The following is a 13,724-nucleotide window of genomic DNA, read 5'->3' as shown; positions in this document are numbered from 1 at the left end:
ACTTTTACTATAAAAAATGAGTAAAAGAACAAGATATATTTCATAGAGGAATGAAATAAATCTTGTTTTTATTTTAGATGAAAACACCTTAACAAAAATCAAAGGAAGTTTTGAAAATAATCAAAAGGATCCGACAATTTTCCAGTAAATACATGACCATATCATTCTCAAGTTATTTTGACCATTGTTTGGGTCAATTTCTTGTCAATTGATTGTAAATTCCCTTTTAAGTACCATCACTGAAGATGCTATTGTTACCAGAACGATTCCTGTATTGATGAATGCACATAGTTGCATGATGACCACTGATGACCTAATTTTAACCTCAAAAGTGTTTTCTGCTTATGCTCTTTTCTTTTGATTTCAAAAGTTTTGAGATAGCTACACTTTGAGATTTGTTCATTTTCCCTTTTTACCCTTTTTATTTACATGTTCAGAAATACTCACTAGGAGATTATATTTTGAACATGCTTTGTCCATAATCACTTTGAAGCAATGTTTTGAAAGATCTGACCATATTTGATCATGTTTCATTACAGATCTCACATTACCTATGATTAGGACTGTTTTGACACCTTATTTTCTCAATGTGTTTTTGACAAAGTTGATTTGATCCTTTTGAAGGTACTCAACCTGCCTTTGATCACATGAGAACTTTTGACCAAAGTTTTATTCCCTCTTTTCTTTGTCAGCAGTATTCTAGTGTTTTAGATGAACATAAGTTTTGCCGAACTGAGGTACATACTTTAGTTGTTTATTGAAAACATCACAAATATCAAAACAACAATTGAAATCAATTTTAGAAACATCGAACGATCCCATAATTTATCAGATATTTTACAGATCTGAAAACTATGAGTGACATGTGCATGAAAACACTTGTTGTGTGAGATTTGTGTGTCATATGACATCTTGGTTGATTTTCAGAGTATTTGAATATTCATTTTTTTCATGATTTACTCGTTACTCTGTTTTTCAACTGAATGCAACCAACCAACCTTAGTATCAATGAGTTTTGAGCTGAACTGTTATGTCAAATTGATTGTTAGATCGAATTTGACTGTCCTTGCTCTGATACCAATTGTTAGGATCTGAGGCTGTCATGATTGTGTTTGTTTGCATGTAATGATATAAGTGCAGTGGAAATGAGTAGCAAACTTTGTAAACACATTCAAAGGAAAGTATAGATTGATAAACAATTGCTTTTCATTGAGTCAAATGATTTACAAAGAAGCAAAAGATTACAGTAAAAGCTTACAATCTAAACTCTCCCTCAGCCTGATACACTAGAGTTGGTTGCACAAGATGAAAGGATGAATTGAGGAGAGGAACTCACTCAAAACGATCAAGTGTAACAGTACAGAGTACTGTCATACTTATAGGCAAACCAAACTACTGATATACTTCAGCTGACGTCACCATGATAGTGACATCTAACGACCTAACAAACTATAACTACTGATCTGTACAAACTACTGTTATGTAACGTCTGACATTCACTAACATACAAAACATAAGGAAAACTACTGCTTCACGTTCCACTGTTGTAGCCTTAGCACAGATGTTGAGTCTTCAGTGCTTTCTTCAAAGGTGATCAGTCTTTGAGAGGACAGTGCTTGAGTCTTCAGCAGCACTTAGGAAACAGCAGTAGATAGAGCAACAAAGTTTGTCTTCAGCAGTTGTTAGGTAATCATCAGAGTTTGGTTTATCAGTTGTTGTAGTTGAGCAGCACTTAAGATTATCAGTTGTTAGATAACCACTGTCAAGGGGAGAGATTAGAGTAAACTGCTGCTTATTAGGAGTCCACTGATGGGATCCGGTTTTGGCTTTACATTATCTGTTCCTCTGTTAGGGTTCAATCCCAACAGCCGTCCGATCGAACGACAATCCAACCAGATGACTTATGATGTTCAACTCTTAAACTATTTTGCAACTTTCAAAAACATCAGTTTCCAACGAATAGTCATCCGATCGGATGACCATCCGATCGAATGACTATTCTATCAAGAAACTTGAATCTGAGAAATGTTTCACTTGGACGGATCACCATCCGACCAAACGACCCTCCGACCGGATGACCGTTCGACCGGACGACCTGAAAGGTAGAGATACTTCTCTTTTTATAAAATGCTACAACGGAAACTTCAAAGTCACATCATACACAAACACATCCATCCCAGACGGACGAGCCTCCGACGGAGTGGCCGTCCGTCCGGAAGGTCATCCGATCGGATTACTATCCGTCACTTACTCCCTTGACACGCTGTTTTACGCACCGTTCATCGTTTATACTATCGTTCTGTAATCAGGCTAACTTTCCAGTGCTCCCTTCAATCCAATCTAAGGCTGTGTTATTCATTTAACACAATCTGTGAGTATACTCGAACCCTTTTTGCTTTACGCACTTTTAGGTGTTACATACGTTACTTATTTCAAATCACAACCGACACACAACGCAAACTCCTTTATACGCTAACCGTTACTACATGTTATACGTGTTACTCGATGAATGCTTGTATGTTATGTTTACACAGTGATTGTTGCCTGACACCTTAGCAACGATAATACTATAGTTTGGACTCAGCACCTATCATGGGCAGGGGTTGTTAAGGGTTTTATCTCACGTGTCACGGTGGTGATATGTGTTGCGCATTCTTCAACTCGCAGTTATGTCTGTGCATATTTCATTATCGATAGCCTGCTAGCTTCACTTTTCAACATGTTACATGTTGGTTATGTGTAACCACTTTCGCAATCTATTATACTATTAAGCTTGTATGCTCACCTTTACACCATGTGTATTGACCTCTATTTTAACGTATGTGACAGGTGTTTAAGATGCTAGGATTGCTGGATGTTTTGGAATCGAGCTTAGGGAAGTCTAGAAACAAAACAATTAATTTATGAGTCGTCGGAACAGTTTTAATTTGTCTTTGAGAACAATATGTCTGTATTAACTGTGTTACTTTATATGTTACGGTATGGGACGTAATGGTTAAATATTTGGTAATAAAGTTGTTATGGAAACTCATGGACAATATGTTTCGCTCAGTGCCTCACCCCGATGTTTCCGCCATCGGTTGGGGTGTGACATGCCATCAGGGAAGAAACCAATTAAATGCAAGTGGGTTTATAAGATTAAATATAATGCTAATGGGACTACTGACAGGTGTAAAGCTTGTTTGGTAGTTCGTTGTGGTACACAACAACATCGTATAGATTATAATGAGACCTTTTCCCAGTTGTCAAGATGACTACCATAAGAAGTTTGATTGCTAGTGCCACGAAAATGAAATGGCCTATGTTCCTACTCGATGTCAACAATGCATTTTTACACGGTGATTTAGATGAAGAGATTTATATGTCACCACCACCCAGTATGGAACTTCCATCGTATCAAATTTTGCAACTTAAAAACCGTTATACGGGCTGAAGAAGGCTTCTAGACAATGGGATGGCAAGTTGTCATCGGTTCTAAAAAGCAAAGGTTATGTTCATTCTCATAATGACTACTAATTATTTTCTAAATCTATGGGCTCTTCCACTGTTTGTGTGGCATTATATATTGATTATATTTTGGGTAAATTACACTTTTCGTCCTTTATGTTTGTAGCGGGTTGCAATGGATGACCTTTAACTTCAATAATTACAGTCACATTCCTTTATTTGGAAAACTCATTACACTCTACGTCCTTTGGCCCTAACCAGGTTATAATTTTCAGTTAAATCCAGCCATGTGCAAGGCACATGAGGGTACTTTAGTCATTTTGCGCATTAAATAAATATATTATAATAAAAATCATCCCTCATTTGTAACACCTACCACCACCACCACAGCCATCTCTCTCGCCAACTCCACCAGCCGGCGAGTTGCTTGCTCCGACAAGCACTCCGACCACCACCAACATGGAATCGTAAAACTGAAGAAAGATTCACAACAAAAGCCTTAAATCATAGCTCAAATTTCATTATGGAATACAAAAATTGAACAAGGATAACAAGTTTTTATGCAACAGAGGCCATGATTTTTCCCCAAACATCCACATGTCCTAAAACCTAAATCCTCAACATCACACAAATTGAATGTATATAATAAGATCCACCACAATCTAGAACAAATCTACAACAAATCAATCTCATAGAGTGCGTTTGAACACGAGCATACCTCGACAGGACCAGACACCGATCTGTGACGTCACAAAGCTCAAAATCTTCAAACAGTTAAATATCTTGCGAATAACGTAAGATCAACGATGGTGTGTGACACCAGATCTCCGTTGGTGCGCAATGATAGACCACTCATCCGTCGCCATCGCGCTAATCTGAACCATACCATCATAATGGTGTGTGACGCTAGATCTCTAGCTGTAAACAACAATAAGGGGTTGGTGTGTGATGAAGAACCTAATATCAGGCGGGGTTGTGTGATGAAGATGGTGGTCAATGGGGGTTGTTTTAGATAGTTAGAGAGAGAAAGTTGAGAGAGAAATGGGGGTTGCTCTAATAGTTAGAGAGAAAGTGAGTTGAGAGAGAAAGGGTGATTATTATTTTAATTGTTTTAATGTATTTTAATCTTATTTGTTACATGTATTTTAAATGAATTAATAAAATTACCAACCTACCCTCATGTGCCTTGCACATGGCTGGATTTAACTGAAAATTATAATCTGGTTAGGGCCAAATGACGTAGAGTGTAATTAGTTTTCCAAATAAAGCACTGTGACTGTAATTATTGAAGTTAAAGATCATCCATTTCAACTTGCTACAAACATAAAGGACGAAAAATGTAATTTACCCTTATATTTTAGTCACCGACAATAATATTGATGAGACTGATAGTCTTAAAGCATTTTTGCATACTACATTTCAAATTAAGGATCTTGGTCTCCTTAATTACTTCCTTGGAATTGAGGTTTTACATCACTCTCATGGTACAATTGTGACACAAAGAAAGTTTACTTCTGACTTGCTTAAATATTTTCATGCAGAGGATCTTTTTCCAACTAATTGTCCTCTTCCTCCACATTTACAACTTAAAGCTGATGATGGTGTTATTATTGAGGATCTTCTATTGTATCAACAATTAGTTGGGAAACTGAATTACCTCACTCATACTCGTCCTGATTTGGCTTTTGCAGTGCAATTTTTAAGTCAGTTTGCGCAAACTCCTCGTATTCCTTATTGGCAAGAAGCTTTACATATTCCTGCATATGTTAAAGGTACTGTTTCTCAAGGACTTTTCTTTAATAATTCTTTGGTTTTTTGATCTACAAGCCTATTGTGATTCAGATAGGGCTTCCTGACCGAACACACAAGGATCAGTGAGTTGTTATTTTGCATCTCTTGGTGGTAGTCCAATCTCTTAGAAGTCCAATAAACAACCTACTATATGCCTTGAGTTCTGCAGAGGCAGAATATCGTTCCATGCGTAGAGTAACTGTTGAGCTCGCATGGTTAACACGTTTATTAGCTGAGTTCCATGTTTCAAATGTTACACTAGTTCTCCTTAAATGTGATAGTCAATCTTCTATCCACATAGCTAAAAATCATGTTTTTTCATGAACGCACAAAACATATAGAATTGGATTTCGTTCTTGAAAAACTTTAAGAAGGGTTAATCACTTTATCTCATACACACACTGCTAATCAAGTGGCTGGTATTTTTTTTACAAAGAGCTTGGCTTCTCTACATCATAAAGAGTTACTACGCATGTTGGGAATTAGTGATCCTCCAACTTGAGAGGGGGATGCTATTTATCTCGTGTGCATGTGTTTAATTCGGTTAGTTAGTTTGTTTGTTAGTTTCGGTTCTGGTTTTACTATATATAGTAAGCACAGTTGTAACAAGATCAGTTAGTGAATGCAATTCAATCTTTTCCCTCTTTCAAATCGTTATCAAAATTTAATTTCATAACACGTGACTTAGGAATATTAACATATAAAAGAGTTGCAACACAAGCATAAAAGGTAGGTTATAGTCAATCTGATATATAAGATAAGGGTTAGTAGTGGATCTGGATCAAGTATATGTCCGTTGGGTAATAGAAAAAACTTCATTCTGCAAGACCTAATTCGGATAAACAACCGTCAAAGAAAAAGAGTTAAGGACAATCATGGGTGGAGCATCTCAAGGGTTGTCAACAAATGTAGTTGTAAGGTGATGACGTCGATAATAACTTTGTAAAGGTAGATTTGAGGACTGACACAACTTTTTAAAACCTACAACCATAACAAGAAACATAATAAATTTAATTAGAATGGAGAGAGAAAGAGAGTGGGAGTATCCCCACCGAAAAAACAGCTTGTAAACCAAGGTGAAAACAAAAATGGCAATACCACCTCCTCCTATGTATCCAATCTACCTAACCATTGTTCTCTAGGAATGTTGTGGAGGGAGTTTAGGGTACGCGAAAGGATGACGGACACCTATTTGGCAAGGAGAAAGGATAAAGACATAAGATTCTTCGCTTTCATTAGGTTTGAAAAGGTTAAGGATAAAGAGAAGATGGTGAAAGCATTAAGCTCGGTGCGAATCTGAGATTGTAAGGAGTTTGTTAATGTAGCAAAATCGAAAAGGAGAGTGAAGACTCAAACAAAAGGTATGATGCGAACAAGGGCGACAAACAACACATGTATGAGATACCGCCATTAACAAAGGTGGCTTGGAGGCCAAAGACTACGCAACCTGAAAAACCCTCTACTGAGGAACAAAGGAGACAAAAAAGAAGACAACAAAAGGTGATTACAATCCCAAATAAAGTGTATTAGACGTACAAATCATGGGGAAGATGCTAACTAGTGGGTACGGTAAGAGATGTAACCAGGCTATGTCGACTCGATGACTTCTGATGGCTTATCAAGGTGCATGGGGTGACTCTACGATAGGGCTGTTCATGAGCCGAGCCGAACCGAGCGGACCTTTGCTCGTGCTTGGCTCATTTTCAAACTGAACCGAGCGGAGCGGCTCATTTAAAACCAAGCATCAAATCAAGCGAGAATTTTTCGAGCAGTAAAAATTCCAAGCGAATGTCGAGCGAAGTTCGAGCGATTTGGACAACCGTGTCGCCCAATTTAAATTTGCTGAGAGAAAGTGACAATGTTGGGTCTCAAGTTTTTATGTCTTTAAAAAACATGCACATTTCATGGCATAATATTTTTCTTCTAAATAACAATGTTCTGACTAATGAGGCGATGATCATATTGCACGAACAATTACGTTAAGAGTAAGGGACGATCGACTTAGGGTAACGACATGAAACATTGAGGTGATGAACAAACTGTCGTTTATCGGTTTGAGTTCCAGCCAGAGTTTTTGTTTTTTCTATTGTGCCTGCTGGAGTCTTACGCGTTGATTCTCGAGTACTGATCTTCTGTGTCACACCCCCAAAATCCACCCGCGGAGTATCACCGCTTGGAGGCGTGACATGACCAGGATCCAGCCACCAATCATATTGAACATAGTATGTAAATAAAAATAAAACCCGACACAATACAATTGGTGTCCAAACAAAACGTAGTTTAAGTTGTAAGCGGAAGCATAATGTTCAAAAACCAAAGTATCAGTTCAAATATATCAAATGTTTAACATGGCATAAGACTATCCATGTCCCACAACGATCACACCTCCTCGTGCAAGCTCCATAAGTACCTAACGACCTGCAAGGCATGTAACAACGAGTCAACAACAAAGTTGACGAGTTCACAGTTAGTATTCATTATTAAGTTGTTTAAACACCAGGAGTTCATTTGTAAGTTGTAAGTTAATCCGTTTACCCAGTTTCCCAAACATTTCCATAGTTGGTGGGGGCTTCCCCATGTTAACCACTAGACCCGTTTACCATATCGACCACTGACTAAAGTAAGTTAGTGCCCTGACGTCAATGTCTATCATCATTGACTAGTGCCCAGATCCATTAGTTCACGCCCGTCCTCTGCGGCACGGTGTGAGGCTTGTCAAACCTAAATAGCGCTATCTAACTAATGACCCGCTCGCCATTGGCCCGGCGATTAAGTCGATATAAAAGGAGGGACTTCATGATAGAGAGTTTTGGTCTAGTATCCGTGTTGTCACCCTTCAGTAAAGAGGGTGTGTACGTAATCCCCAAACCAAGAGATTATGCAGGTTCCGATTATATTCTTATCACGTGTTGTCACCCTTCAATAAAGAGGGTGTGTACGTGTCCCAAACCAGGAGATCACACAGTTTCAGTTTAAATCCTTTACCCATTCCCAACCCTTGGGAATCCCATGCCTTGTGGAAAGTGTGTGAACTCACCTTTGATTTGCTCGGTAGAATTAGTTATACGTTTAACAACAGTGGTCAACCAAGCCCTAAGATATTACATACAACAATCAGTTTCACATTCACTTAAGTCATATATTCCTTTCACATGCTTCACAAATAGTGCACTAATATTAGACAAGTTGTACATATTGCATCAGTTAATCAATGTTGTCCATGTCTCACGAAAGCATTTGTTAACTCCTATCATTTGACCTAGTGCATGTATTAGACTTTTAACATCACTCAACACATTGTAATTATTTACATCATAACACATTCCCAACTCAAGCCCTTAGCTCGGGTAACAGTTTCACATCTCAACGGCCCTTAACACTAATGCATGAGTAGCCACTTGGTGCCAACTTATCTACACAAGCAACATATGAATCCACAACCCAAACATAATACACACATTCGAGTATTTCTCACATACATTTATACCCGGCCCAACATAATCTTTATACCCGTCCCATACTAAATGTACGGCTGCCCCTCACCCTTTCCAAAATAATTGCGGCCCAAATGTAATTAGGGGATCCTTTGTTTACGTAGCCCAGTATTAAACACAAAGCCCAAACAAATTTGCATGTTTTTAATTCACTTCTATGGCCCACAGCCGAGCATATTATCAGTTCAACTTCCACATTTATAATAACCATTATAATCACTACTCTAAATAAAATATGAGAATGAATATTTCACGTGATGTCTACTGACACAAACCACATTTCGACCCAAACATTCAGCTTTTAGTTAATTGTATTAGAATTTCATTGGACCTCTCTCACCATCTCACATGGGCCGATAACAACATGTAACCACTTTAATCCTCTCGGCCCAGTTCAATATTTCATTGTGAACAGTTTGTTAAATTTGAGTGATCCAATTTCCTGAAAAGCCCAAAGTTTCCCTCATATTATTTATGGGTTACTTGTGTTACCATCATTACCCTAAAGCCACAAAACTCACAATCCAAATCTCTAAATTTCTTGAACCGTTCATAACCTCTACAACCTATTTTTGTGCCAATATTATTACTACTACTCATGATAATTATTCTCACATAGGGTCAGGAAAAAGTCAATCATGTAACACATACTTTAGACAAAATCATAACATCACCGATTAACCTTATCAATATACACACAAATCAATAAGCACATGCGATGGCAGGCTAGTCAACTCACAAACAACCCCCTACTTACATAGACTAACCTTTGCATTCAAGATTCACATTCAAAATACGTCATGATATATCAACAGTTGGATCGAGTTTCATGTAATTATTATTTAGCAAACTCCTAACCTATTGTTCATCTTAGTCGGCACTCACATATTATCACCAAATAATTAATTATCCATCCTCATTCAATAACACAATATTATGCCACTATGAATAACAAACAAGAAAACACTAACCAAGACTTCCACCGAATAAGATGCCAACTCGAGGGGAAAGAAGATCTGCTACTGCAATTCGTGCGATCAGAGAAACCTAGGGTTTCTTTCTTGTGTGTTACGTAGCCTATGAAAGATTGCATGCCAATAAATAGCAAACAAATGGACCGGTTGGGCTTTTTAATCTAATTGGGTGAGTTTTGGGCTTCCTAACGTTTGGGCTGCACAAGATAAAACAACAAAAGGAGGGGGAAAAGCGGCTCACATGCCCAACAGTTAACTCACATGGGCTTTGTCCGGCCCAGCACGATTTCCTGCTTGGTTTGGGCATCGGCCCGTGTATCTTGGCCTAGAATCAATCGTGTGTGTGCGTGGGCTGAATGGGGAGTGTAACAAGTGCGACCTAAATATATCTAAGGTCCACTATACGAATAATGATACTCGTTTACGTTAAGGTTTAACAAATAGCGAATGGCAAGCATTCACCGTAACATGTGATAAAGCGTAGTGTAACAGTACTAATACCAGATTAAGAGTTATGAGATTAGACGACACTAATCTTGAAGGTTCGGGTTGTCACATTCTGAGTAATGGCTGGGTCTACCCCCAGTCAATGACTCTTCAGTCTGCGCCACAACCTTGGCTCCTGCCATCATTTTATTCCATTCCTTGGGCATCCCATCTCAACACGTGATAGTCCGAATCAGGCTATCACAGTGTATCGCTTTCTTGAAGTGGGCGCGCATTAAATCTTCACTGACGCCCCCAATTTCTAAGCACTTCTTGTTAAAGCAAGTGATGATATCTTCCAGCCCTTCATTTTCACGCCTCCAAAATGTTCATTACCTCAGACGTATCGCGTTTTGGAGGCTGTCGAACCACGCGCAGGCGCCCCTGTCAGGGTTTACACAAAAAAGATGGCACCACATAGGCATGGTCCATCCACCCACACCAACACTTGTAAACAGTTGGATATGATCGTCTGGGTCAGTTAGGTCGTTAAACTTACCCACAACTTGTGGAAGTTTAGTTTTTTCCAAGGGTGCCAAAGCGATGTTCCAGATGAATTTGGAATGCTCTGCTGTTGTTGCTGGCCTATAAACGAGGCTGAAATCATGCTCCGCCGCTTCATTGTACGTTTGCATGCGACTTTGGCTTGTAAGATTCATGGTTTTTTGGCAGACGGTCGAAGACTGAAGATGTTGCCTCTTGTTGGTACGTTGAGTCAGCTTCATCAGTGTCTCTATCTCACTCATCGGTCATGTTGCACGGCCTAAGCCGGCTACTCAATGGAGTTTTCTATGAGACCGGGAGTGGGTGTCATAGTGACTTTCTGGTTCACCGTAAGTGTCGCGCGTGTTGCGAGCACTTTGCCTCCGAGGTGATGTGACCTCTCATACTGCTGTCTTCACGCGCGCTCCTGATGCAACGCCTCATAGTGCAGCTGCCTTGGTGTTGGGGTCACCACCATAGATTGTCGCGTTTAGGCTTGTACCTGCCCCTGCTGCACGCACAATTGTGCGTAAATGAGATTCAATGTTGCCTGGCTCTCCGCATACCACGAGGCGGGAGTTTCCCCTTCTGGCAATCCTGGCATCACAGGCAAATCCTGACATCGCGGGTGCTGAAAGACCAGCCCGGTGACTTGTTGGAGTCACCGCTTGGGCAGTACGAATACCGCTTGCGCGCATGGCTCCAATGTTCGTGCCTTCCCCTTCGACGTACTCGTTAGTGGGTAGGTTTTGGATGTGCGGGTTGTCCGCTGTCGTACCAATCGAGAGCGTAAACCGAACAGTGGGAAAGGGATTCCTTGATCAGCTATCGATCAAGAGGAAAAGCTCAGAAAAAATATGAAACGTGATTGTAAAAAATCAGTGGGCGCCAATGAAGAAACACCAAACTAATCAAGTGATTAGTTTGTGGTTTGTGCCTCAACAAATAAAGGTTAATCTTCTTTCGTCTCGTCTAAACAACTACGAAGATCCTGCAAAACAATCAACACACCGTAAACTCGTTACAAGGATGAGCATAGGGGGTTCTCCTTGTAACCACCCTCCGGCGTGAGAATAAGTATCAGGTTTGAGGATAATAGTGTGTGTATAAAGTGAGAGAGCAAGAGAGCGATCCTTAAACCTGGGGTGAAGTTCTCTATTTATAGCCGAGGTGGTTTGTGAAGGAGATGGGCTGATGGGGCTTGGGCCTGTAGATGACAACAAGGAATATCCATTCTGTCCCCTTTGCCACGACTGTTAGTGATTCTTGGCGAGAGGGTAGTTGGCGCACGCTGAATGGATCCACGTGTCCTGACAATTGTCCTTGTTGTTTGGTCTGTCATCAGCAGCTAAGTGGAGATCATGGAGCAGTAGTTGGCGCACCCAGATTGGTGCCACGTGTATGTCCTTGTGTCCCTTTTTGTCTCTTGTACGATTCTCTATCGTGCGACACGATCGGGTACAACCTGTTGGACGCTTATTGGTCCACTGCTCTGCCATTTGTACCTTTGTACTTGTCCGATGTTTACCTGCGCTTCTTACCTCTGCGCGACTCCAGACATAATCTGAGCGACGCAGGGTCAAGGAAGGCAAGTTTTTATCCAAGTAGCTAAGTATCAAAACTGATCTTGTCTTAGCCCTGACCTCGCGCGCGGCTTGGAAACGAGCTCTTTAGGGGCTGTTTGGCTAAGCTTATTTAAGTGACTTATTTACTTATTTACTTTTTGAAAAGTTAAAAGGTGTTTGGGTTAGCTTATTATGTGAGAGGAATAAGTAAATAAGTCATTCCATTATGACTTATTTGCTTTTCAAATAAGCAAATAAGTAAATAAGTCATTCCAATAAGCTTAGCCAAACAGCCCCTTAGTCAGCGCGACGTCGGGGAAGTTATCAATTTGGTTTAACTTGGATATTGTCTTGCGCGCGACCTGAGGCTAACTCGTATAGTCGGCGCAGGATTTAGGACCATACCCCTTCAGTATATATGTGTGTCTGAGAGAGGCAAATGCGTTCAACAACTTTCACCCGTTATATATATCGCGAGTGCCCGGATGATATGGTGCCCGGAGGGACGGTGTTGAGCGGTGCATGGGGCGTGATGGCCTTCTCCGACGTCATAGAACCTTTGACTACACACGGTCTAATCTATACTATATAATAAAAGAAACCACTTTTAGGACACTTGTCATCATATTAGGGTATCTCTTATAGATAATTATTATTTTAATTTAATTTTTTTAATTAATTATAGATAACCCTCCTATTAAATATTATTTAATTTAATATTTTATGGATAATTATTAGTTTAATCTTCTTCTCATTTATAATATTATTTAGAGAAAATTACGATTTTGACCCCCCGTAGTTATATCATTTTTACCCTTTTAGCCCAAAAAAGAATTTTTTAACATCTGAGCCCTCAACGTCTTCTTTTCTAACCTTTTTGGCCCCTAACACTAACCTCATCCATTAAATGTTAGGGGCCAAAAGAGTTAAAAAAAGACGTTAGGGGCCAAAAAGATTAGAAAAAAAGATGTTGCGGGCTTAGATGTTAAAAAATTCTTTAGAGAAAATTACGATTTTGGCCCCTGTAGTTATATCACTTTTACCCTTTTAGCCCCAAAAGAATTTTTTAACATCTGAGCCCTCAACGTCTTCTTTTCTAACCCTTTTGACCCGTAACACTAACCCCATCCATTAAATGTTAGGGGCCAAAAGGGTTAAAAAAAACGTTAGGGGCCAAAAAGGTTAGAAAAAAGACGTTGCGGGCTTAGATGTTAAAAAAATCTTTAGAGAAAATTACGATTTTGCCCTGTAGTTATATCACTTTTAACCTTTTAGGCCAAAAAAGAATTTTTTAACATCTGAGCCCCCAACGTCTTCTTTTCTAACCCTTTTGGCCCCTAACACTAACCCCATCCATTAAATGTTAGGGGCCAAAAGGGTTAAAAAACGGTAGGGGCCAAAAAGGTTAGAAAAAAGACGTTGAGGGCTTAGATATTAAAAAATTCTTTAGAGAAAATTACGATTTTGGCCACTGTAGTTATATC

This window comes from Helianthus annuus, chromosome 7 (assembly GCF_002127325.2).
Source record: "Helianthus annuus cultivar XRQ/B chromosome 7, HanXRQr2.0-SUNRISE, whole genome shotgun sequence".
NCBI lineage: Eukaryota > Viridiplantae > Streptophyta > Magnoliopsida > Asterales > Asteraceae > Helianthus > Helianthus annuus.
This window is presented reverse-complemented; position numbering follows the sequence as displayed.